The sequence below is a fragment of the Myxine glutinosa genome, unplaced genomic scaffold (genome assembly GCF_964187855.1).
Source record: "Myxine glutinosa unplaced genomic scaffold, kmMyxGlut1.1 SCAFFOLD_1932, whole genome shotgun sequence".
NCBI classification, from domain to species: domain Eukaryota; kingdom Metazoa; phylum Chordata; class Myxini; order Myxiniformes; family Myxinidae; genus Myxine; species Myxine glutinosa.
Window position 1 is genome coordinate 55278 of NW_027618027.1, and position 11062 is coordinate 66339.

Here is an 11062-nt window from a genome sequence, read left to right on the forward strand (position 1 = left end):
AATCACTCATTCAACCAGTTTGAATGGAGAAAAGGAGTCATTCTGGTGTTTTGTGTCACGATGTGTACCGCAATGAGCATGGCAAAAAGAAAGAAAACCAGAGAATTGTCTGAAGAGGTCAGACACAAGATTGTAGCCAAGATTGGACAATCCCAAGGCTACAAGTCCATCTCCAGAGACCTTGATGTTCCTGTGTCCACCATACGCAATGTTATCAGGAAGTTTAAGGCCCATGGCACTGTAGCCAATCTTCCTGCACGTGGCCGCAAGAGAAAACCTGATCAAAGATTGCAGCGAATAATTGTTCGAATGGTGGAGAAAGCACCTCGATCAACTGCCAATCAGATTCAAGCTGACCTTCAGACACAAGGTACGACGGTTTCAACTCGCAACATCCATCGCCAACTCAATGAAAGGGGGTTCTATGGAAGGAGACCCAGGAGGACCCCACTGCTGAGAGAGAGACGTGAGAAAGCCCGAATGGCGTTACCAAAACACACCTAAACAAGCCAAAATCTTTCTCGGAGAATATCCTGTGGACAGATGAGACCAAATTAGAGCTTTTTGGTTAAGCACATCATCTCTACATTTACAGAAAACAAAATGAAGCCTTCAAAGAAAAGAACACCTTCCCCACAGTCCAACATGGAGATTCAGTGATGTTTTGGGGTTGCTGTGCTGCCTCTGGCACTGGGTGTCTTGAATGTGTGCATGGCATCATTAAATCAGATTAGTTATGGAGAAGTGTTACGTGCTCCTCCCCAAACCCCGGTCACGGTGTACCTCCGAGCCCCGAGAGGAGTCACGGCAGAAAGATGTGTTATTCTGTGTGTCAAAGATCAATGGTGAAACCACACCAATTGTTACCAACAAACAAGTATTGTATTAAGGTCACACAAGAATAACAGCACAAAAACAATAGTAATCAATTGTACAACCAATATATCATTCCTATGATGGTACCATCAGTTTCGTACAATATAACTCACTGTGCTCCAAGTGAGTGAAAATAACATTCCCAATGTCTCTGTCCTGGCTTCAAGCCAAAGTCGATCCACGCTCCAGTGATCGTCAGAACGATGTTGTATCGAGACCAGAATCCCGCTTGGTTGACAGTCACACTGACAAAGATGGGCAAAGGTGTCCTTAAGAGGCGACTGGGAAATCACACCTTCGGGTATGGATGTTCAACGGCTCCCCACACGGCGAACCGCAAATTCCCACTCGAAATCCACATTACACATGCAAACCAGGATAACGGCTGGATGCGTTGAAATGGTTGGAGCAAGGTGAAAAACCTGGAGCGATGCGAAATCGGGCGCGAGGCAAAACGGCCAACGGGCCCGTACTCGAGGCGTAACGGCACTCCAATGATTCTCTTCGGAATCAACAGCAAAACCTGACACGCAGGTTTATCTGTCACAGCGATAACAACTCTGTCGCAGGAATCCCTTTCCCAGGAAACCCAAAGTTCACTCGTGACCCCCGTTCGCCAGCGTTTGCTCAAGCCCTCAAAGCAGCTCAGCTCCTTCTCCACTTCACTTCACTTCACTTGCTCCGACTCCTTTTTCTCTTCTTCTTCCTCTTCTTCTTCTTCTTCGTCTAGTTCCCGAATCCGGTTTCCGGTTTCTTTTTAAAACATTAATTTTTTTTATCTTTTGAAAACAGTTATCTCCAATTCACTTAAACGATAACAATAATAGTACATGGAACCAAAAATGTTCACAGTGGATGAGAACCACAACAACGGAAGTGACGAATCCGAAACAGAAGATTGTCATGGGGCCGGCAAGGCTAACCCCTGCTCAAGCAGGGAAAATCATGAAATCTTGCAGCAGGACAATGACCCCAAACATACTTCAAAAGCACCCAGGAATGGTTCAAGACAAAACGCTGGACTGTTCGGACGTGGGCAGCTATGAGTCCAGATCTAAATCCCATTGAACACCTGCAGGGAGATCTGAAAATAATAGTTGGGAGAAGGCACCCTCCAAATCTGGGAGAACTGGAGCAGTTTTCACAAGAAGAGTGGGCCAAACTGCCAGTCGTGGTGTAGGAAGCTCATTCATGGCGACAGGAAGCGCTTGACTGCAGTTATTATTTTCTGATTTTAAAAGGATATATTAAGTTCTGAATCAAAAACAAAGGTTCTGTAAGAGTAATAGTGAAATAAAGAATTGTGGAGAGCAAATACTTTTGTCAATTCAACTTATTTTGTGGAGAAAAGTGCGAGTTCTTTGAAAAAAGTGCAAGAGTGCCAATATTAATGGCCAAGACTGTACATATGTACAGACTTGGCATTTAATATGGAATATTAAGTTCATTGGAATTATGTGGGGGTGAACTTACTTTTCAAGATGTCTTAGAACCAAAAGTTCATTGGAATTATGTTGAAATTATTCTAGATTTTGTTAATGTGACCTTTAAAAGAAACAAAAACCCCATTTGACATTTCGAAACAAATAAATTGATCCTTGAAAGTGATGTAAACAGATATCGAACTCAATTCATAGACAGTACTGTGTTAAACTTCTGTACGTTTTCCAGAAGTATCTCTTTATTTTGCACATTAGCCAAAATTTTTCTTAACAAAAACAAAAGTTAAATTACGACTGGGATTACGGACAGTAAAATTACAGTTCAGTACTTCGTGTAACCCCCACGAGCATTCAAGAGAGCACGTACACGTTGAGGCATGCTGTTCACGAGATTTGCCAAGGTTTGGACAGGAATCGCTTGCCATGCAGTGACACTAGCCTGCTACAATTCACGCACAGAGGTCGGCTGCTGGTCCAAGTGGTCGATTTGACGCGTTAATTCTGCCCACAAGTTCTCTATCGGATTCATATCCGGGGACATGGCAGGCCACTCCATAAGCTCTACACCACGGTCAGCAAGAAAGTGTTGGATCATGCGAGCACGATGGGCCATGCATTGTCATCTTGGAAGACAAAGTTTTCTCGAAAGGCTGCACGAGCAAATGGAAGCAATGTTTCTTCCAGAATGGCCCTGTACTTGAACTGGTTCAGGTTTCCATTCAGAACAACCAGGTCAGTTTTGCCCCCTGCATGAAAAGCAGCCCAAACAGTCACCAAACCACCTCTAGCTTGGACTCTTGGCACGATACAATCTTTGTTGTAGGCTTGATGCACTTGTCTGCGCATTCGGACGCAGCCATCTTGACGATAGACCAGAAATCGAGACTCGTCACTGAAGATCACGTGATTCCAGTGTCCTGGCTGCCATTGACGGTGCTCTCTGGCCCACTGCAATCGGCGCTGGTGGTGTTGTCCGGTCAGGCGTGACTTTCTCAGGGGACGCCTGGCACGATAGCCTGCTTGAACCAGTCGTTGGTTGACTAGCCTTCTGGATACAGGCACATTTGTCAGTTGCTGCCACTCAGCCCTAAGCCGATTAGCTGACTTGGTACGGCCATTGTGGACTCACCGTTGCAGCTGGCGATCATCCCTCCTTGTGGTTCTGCTGGGACATCCTGGCCTCGGTATTGGAGAAGGGAAACCCCTCTGAGCATTTTGTTTCAGGATCTTTGACACCTGACCTTGAGTGATGCCATACTGCCGAGCAATAGCACGCTGTTTCATGCCGTAATTTCGTAAAGCCACCACTCCATGACAAACAGCATTGTTGAGTTGACGGACCATCTCCAGAGGAAGCGGCAATAACTTTTGGAGACGTGCAGCAGTTGTTTTCCACTAATACAGAACGCAACAACCCTTTTATACCCGACTGTGAAGCCAATCATCAAATGCACCTGTCCGTACATTTTGCCACGCCACCTGTGATATAATCCTGTTGTTGACTTCTTGCTGCGACAGACAATCAGTGACATGGTTCTTTTAACAAATAAATCACCAAAGTGTAAAAGAAACTCACCAGATTGATATACTGAGTTAAGAAAGTAAACCGAAGTCAAGAAAAAAAAAATATTCCATATTAAATGCCAAGTCTGTATATGTATGTATATATGTGCATATATGTATATAAATGAATGAATGAATGATCGTTTTTAAGGCCATTTTCCCCGCTAGAGCGGGGGTTAGCCTTGTGGGCCCCATGACAATCATGGTTCCCTGTTTGAGGCAATGTTTTTATGGCCGGATGCCCTTCCTGACGCCAACCCTTAGTCGCCTCTTACGATGCGCAGGGATACGGTGCACCTATTCTAAACCGGGGTATACACCGGGATCATTCATCCCAGCAAGCTGCTACTCAATTTGCCGACCTCCGAAGGATGACAGGCTGAGTCAACCCTCCTGGCGTTAATTCAGCGATCGACCGGGATTCGAACCAAGGATCCGAGGATCCCAAGCCGGCACCCTAACCGCTAAGCCAACACCAGGCAAATATGTATATATTATGTATAAATACATATAAACCTACACATATATACAAATAAAGAATTGTGGAGACCAAATACTTTTGTCAATTTCAACTTATTTTTCGAGAAAATTGTGAGTTATTTGAAAAAAGCTTTCTTGCAGCACGTAGTGACTGGGGATGAAAGCTGGGTCCACTACTTTCGGCCAGAAACGAAGAGGGCAGGCAAAGAGTGAACCATTCAACTTCACAGAAGCCCAAAAAATTCCACACACAGCCATCCGCTGGAAAAGTGATGCTGACCCTCTCCTGGGATAGCCGAGGCCCACTTGGAGAGCATTACATGCCCAGAGGGACCACAGTCACCAGTGCATTGTACTGCGACCTCCGTAAAAATAATCTGAAACCAGCAATCAGATCAAAACGTCGTGGATTATTCACTACAGGTGTTTTGATGAAGCATGACAATGCTTGGGCCCCATACTGCCCGCGCTACAGCTGCAACAACCGAGGAGAAGGCAGGAGGAGAGGCAGGAGAAGGCAGGCAGGAGGAAATCGCGCGTCTGCGGCCCGGAACGGCCGTCTTCTCACAGCGCGCGATTAATACAGCGCAGTGCGCAGGGCACGGGGCAGGTTTGTGTACCGCGTGGATATTTCAGTGATCAAGTCCAACACTCCGATTCTGAACGAAACTCCAACTCATGGGCTGCGCGACTCTTAACTCAACTCAACTGCCTGTGCACACGACTCTGACTCAATCAATGCCTTCCCCGAACTCAACTCCAACCCGAACTCAACTCTCAGGGGCTCCGACTCAACTCAGGTGAACTCCGGACTCCCAACTCATCTGAGGTGGGGGGCTCGGAGCAGGGTTTTATGGCTCCGCCCCGGCCCTACCCGAATGTTCCATGCTCCGCCTCCCGTTGCCGTGGTTAGCCACTCCGCTCAAGCCCTGATTGGCGGCTCGTTGCTTACTGGCCACTCCTTCTGCAGCGCCTCCCTTCGGCCTTGCCAGACTTGTTGAAGGCCTATGACGTGGCATTTCCAGCCCAAAAGACCGCCCTACTCACGGGCCTGCTCAATGCAAAACGAACACAGGAAAGGACTTCGCTTACATTCACGAAGAAATAACTGAACTATCGTGAGGCTTCATGTTGTGGTGCATCTACCTACGAGGGGGTGTTATCCTTTATTCCAAAACCACAACACTACACCCCTCTCTCACCAGACTCGCCCCCAGTCGAACCCACCAATGGAACGACCGGTAGAGCCTGACATGCAAAATTAATATTACGTTTAAATGTGACACAAAGGTGTGGTTCCCCCCTACCATTTATTCTGACCCATGTGTGCGACAGTTTTAGCACTAAATATGTCCCTCCTATTGTGTTGAGCAGCTATCTAACAATTTCACACCCACAACTACCCGAGTATTTCCGGAATTTCAAACTAAACACATAGCCGGTGGGCACATTCCTATATTTACAATGCACAGAACTTAACTTTATTTACAATGTTATGACCCAGGACCTGTTCTTTTTGGAAGAGAAAATTGGAGGGGAGAGAAAACACAACAAAACACACTCACAAATGGCACTTGCTGCTTGCATCTTGCTTCTTCCGTGTGCGTCTAACAAACCGGCTGGCCCCCTGACCGGCATACAGGCCATTTGAAGCATCAGGGCCATCAAAACTTGCAGAACTTCTTTACCCGAGCACACAATAATAAAGAAAATGCTGTTATTTGCTTTTCATTGGCCAGCAGGGCCGTTCTCACGTGGTCCAACTGCGTGGCATCAATGCCACTCAAACAAGTGGTCCGAAGCTGCAAGATGATTTTGCAGCAAGATGCTGCACAGCAGAGGTGCAAGGTCACAAGGCCTGTGGTCCATTATGAGTAATGAGGTGCAGCAAAAGGTTCGGCAGCAAAGTGCTGCACAGTTCGGCTGCACATGTGCAACAAGGGTGCAGCAAAATGACTGGCAGCAAGGTGCTGCATTGTTCGGCTGCACAGGTGGAACAAGGACAGGGCAGCAAGGTGCAGAAGGGATGCTGCACAGGTCGATGGTGCTGCACAGTTCAGCCTCCAAAATGGTCCTGGGGCGGGGGGGGGGGGGGGGGGGGGGGAGACAGAGCACAAGCAAGTGGAAAAGATGCAATGGCACACAGAAAAACAAGGTGGTGTGGCGCGAGGGACACGGAAGAGCGAGCAGAGCAGGCTCGTCCCTAACCGTCCGTACCCCCCACCGTTGGCTACACTACCCTAGTCCCCCTTGTATTTACATTCCGTCTACGTCTTGTCTCCCATATCCCCCTCCATACCGAATTCGTCCCCAACTCCCTCCCAGGAAGGAAGGGATGGAACAACAACAATGTCTCATTACGTCATGATGCGTCTTACAACTCAAACGGCTTACAGAGCCTCGGTGTGGAGCTCCCTTCCTCGGTGAATGGCTGTGGATGGTGCAAAGGGATTTCTCATCCTAACTACACTAATGACATTAACTCATTTAAACCACCCGGGGTCGTAGCCTGCCAATCGGCCTCTTTAAACTATGTGGTTCTAAGAACCCGAATTCCCATTGCCTTCACTGTGGTGCCCTCCGAATTTGGGTCTCACCCCCAACGAATTTTCAGTCTGTGCCCTCGCACAATTTCGGGGCTGGGTCGTGTGGCCCTACCAGCAGGTCTACTTACCTGCGCACCTCCGCCACTGAAGCCGCCACCCGAGCTTACCTGCTCCTCGCGTCTACCTAACTGGGGAAGGCCCTCCCTGGCACTTAGCCCCTCTGTGCCCACCTTGGCATCGGGCAATCCGGGTCCTCTCCGGGGATCCTCGGGCCCCACTCACAACTACCCTAACCGGCTCCCAGAGCCTACCTACGGCCTCACCTGGCCGACAAAATACCAGTGGCGGAGTGCCTCAATAACCATACGCACTAAGTAAGCCACACGCCCAGCCATTCCACAGACTCATGCACCCAACAAAACACTTCTTTCCACTACCCGCACCACAGGTGTCAATATCCATACAATTTACCTATGCCCTCTACCTGGCTTTACACTACCCACCCTGGGCTTTCGTGAATGGGTTCCAGTCCTCCTCCATTCACTCCTTCGCACCATGCATTCCACACCTTTAATTCCACACCAAGCATTCCACACCACTTATCTCACACACCATTTATTCTCACACACCACTGATTTCTCACACCACTACTTTCACACACCATAACACAGTTCCTTTTATTTTCCACAATTCCTCAAACACACAGCATCATCTATCTAACTGGTTTCCCCTACAACTCGTGCCTCCCCGTCGTCCCCTTTACACGATGCACTCCCTGTTCTTTATCAACCACCGAAACTGTCTACGTCCCCTCTACAGTCCAGGTGTCACTACTTAAATCTCAGTCTCTACTGTCTTGGAGATCCCTAACATTATCCGAGCCCTCCCTCGGCTAGCTTCGGTGCCCCATGGAGGCAACCATCGCTGGCACCCCCATGTGCCTAACACTGCCATCCCCCTAAACTAATGCTCATGCCCCCCCCCCCCCATGTGAGGAATGGTCAGGACCATTGGGGTACACCACTCCCCCAACACTACTCCCCCCAGTCCTCTGAACTATGAGCCGCCGTCATTTGAGGTACTGGGTCCTGCCTCGGCCTCTAAGGCCAAGGCGATCCATGAGGGCGCCTGCTCGCCCGTGTAGGGTCTCACTCGGTCGGCATGGACGATCCGAGGGAGGGCTCGTGGTCCCATTTTGATCTTAATGACGTCACAAATTTGCGCCTGGACGACCCCCGGGCCTTGCCAAGGCGAGGTGAGTTTGGGGCATCTGCCCTTCCGTCTCCAGGGATTGAAGAACCAAATCTTCATCCCCAGAGAACACTGGCTCCCCTGGCTCCGGTGGTCGTACCAGCGCTTCATCTTAGCACCCGCCAGCTGAAGCTGGCGGCGTGCGAAGGCATGGACCCTCTCCTCCTCCCGCTGGGCCGTGCTCCAAGCCAAAGTTCCAAATTCCTCATCAGCGGTTAGTGGCAAGATTGGCCCTCTCACACGGGTTGCACGGACCACGAGGGTCGGGGTGGGGTCTGCCAATTGTTGCCTGTCCTCGTGTCTCGCACAAAATTTACAGTTTTCCCCCAAACAGGGACGTCGAGAGAGTGCGTCAGCATTCCCATGAGCCTTTCCGGCCCTATGGATCATACTGAAATCGTACTGCTGCAACTTTTCCAACCACCTTGCAATTTGGCCCTCCGGCTCCTTGAACCGGAGGAGCCATTGCAGGGAGGAATGGTCAGTTCGAACCAGAAATTTCCGCCCGTACAAGTACGGGTGGAAATGGCTCATGGCAGCGAGCATAGCCAATAACTATTTTCCGAGTGACGCAATAATTTCGCTCGGGCCTACTCATGGCCCGACTATAATACGCGATCACTCTCTCCACGCCCCCCTGTGTCTGGGACAAAACCGCACCCAATCCCTCCTGGCATGCATCCGTGTCCAGGGTGAACGTCCCGTCACTGGTGGGGTAAGCGAGAATGGGTGCAGATGTCAAACACCTCTTCAATGCTAGGAAGGCCTCATTGCACTCCCTTGTCCAATTAAACCTCGCCCCCTTCTCCGTAAGCCGGTGAAGGGGCCGGGCCATCTCCGCAAATGTTGCCACAAAACGCCTGTAATAGGAGCAGAGTCCCAAAAAACCCCGCACCTCTTTAATGTTTCGAGGTGCGGGCCACTCCTCTACCGCTGTAATTTTGCCTGAGTCTGTTTTTACCCCTTCGCGACTGACGACGTGACCTAGAAAGGCCACTTCTTTAGCAAACAAAGTGCACTTACTTGGACTCAACTTCAACCCTGCCTGTCTGAGGCAACCAAACACCTGGTCCAAATTAGCTATGGCTTGGGGAAATGTCTTCGCATGTAACAGGACGTCATCCAGGTACACCAGGCATGACTGCCATGGCATGCCGCCCAGCACATGCTCCATCAATCGTTCAAAGGTGGCGGGGGCGTTACACAAACCAAACAGCATCACAGTGAACTGATACAGCCCCTTACCTGTGGAAAATGCCGTTTTCTCCTTCTCTGCCCTATCCATCTCCACCTGCCAATACCCACTCTTAAGGTCCAAGGTTGAGAACCAATTTGAGCCCGCAACGGCATCGAGGGTATCGTCAATTCTAGGCAAGGGATACGAGTCCTTGAGTGTCACGTTGTTTAGTTGGCGATAGTCCACGCAAAACCACGTGGTTCCATCTTTCTTTTTAACCAACACAACTGATGACATCCAAGGACTTCCCGAGGACTCAATGATACCTGCATTGAGCATTTTTCTACCTGCTCATCAGCTTCCTCCCTCTTGCTCTCGGGAGCCGTCAGGCGGGCTGACGAATAGGCCGGGCCTCACCGGTGTGGATTTGATGTTTCACCAGGCCCGTACGTCCAATATCCTCGGAGGACAAGGAGAAGATGTCCAAATGGGTTTCAATTAATTTGTGTAAGGCCTCGCGTTGGGTCTCCTCCAACTCTACACTACTCCTGTTTACCATCTCACAAATGGGATCGGGCCAATTCCTACTGTTTGCTAAAGACTCCCTCCGGGACCGGCTCGGCTGGATGTTCTCGTCCCTCACTGCCGCGACTTCGTTAACTGGGGTGCAGCCGGCTATCTTCATGCCCCGACCTATAGTGCGTGGTTCTGTACTAACGTTAATTACCCGGACGGCCACCACCGGCCCGTCCGTTTTTACGAGGGTGCGGCCCACAACGAAACCCGCGACGGACTGCGCTGCCACCGGTTCGACCAGGCCGCAGGACTCCTGCCAGGTTGGGAGAGCTCACCATCGGGCTGGCACTATGGCCTCGGCCCTCGGGGGAATGGTTACGGCCTCAGAAGCCTCCAGCTCCATCCTTTCGGCCGTGCTCACCCCGTCGAATGGTAGCTCATCTATTCCCACTTGCAGGGTCCCCCGGCACAAATCGATTTTATAACCGCTGGCAGTCAACAAGTCCAGCCCGATTAGGCATGGGTCGCACACCTCCGCCACCCAAACTTCTATCTCCCTCTTAACCGACCCTAACTTGAGGGATACAAAACCACGCCCTATGATGGGGGCCGTTACCCCGGTAGCCAACTGCAAACTATGGTTTTCCAGACGCTGGATGTTATCCCAGCCGTCTGCACTCGAATCAAGGACCACAGGGCTGATGATCGTGGTGCTAGCTCCTGTGTCCACTACGGCGTGTACACCCACGCCGGCAATTTTGCATCGAATCGTCAAACTACCAGTACCAATTTGGCCACAATAGATGACCGGTCGCGTCGATGAGGGCTCTTCTCCATCCCCTACTGCCGAACGCGGCCCTGCATGCTCGGCACATATTAGTTTCCCAGGGCCTCACGGGGGGGTGTCTGGGGTCGGCTAGTCTGACCCGTGCGAGGCGGAATTTGATGGTCCCGGCTGCCGGGGTCCGTCCCCGCGCGGGGCTCTGCACTCCCGCGCACGGTAACCCATCCGGTTACAATTAAAACACCTCACCTGGTAAGGTGTGTGCCTCCGGAATTCCAAATTGCCCCCCCCTGAAATCCCGAATTGGGGCATTTGACAGTGGCCTACCGCGTGCCATGGTCCAGATCCCGCCAGACGCTGGTCCACCAGCCTTCGGACCATGTCCTCCAGGTCCGGGCCCCTTTCAGGGGCGGACCCTCTCAGGGGC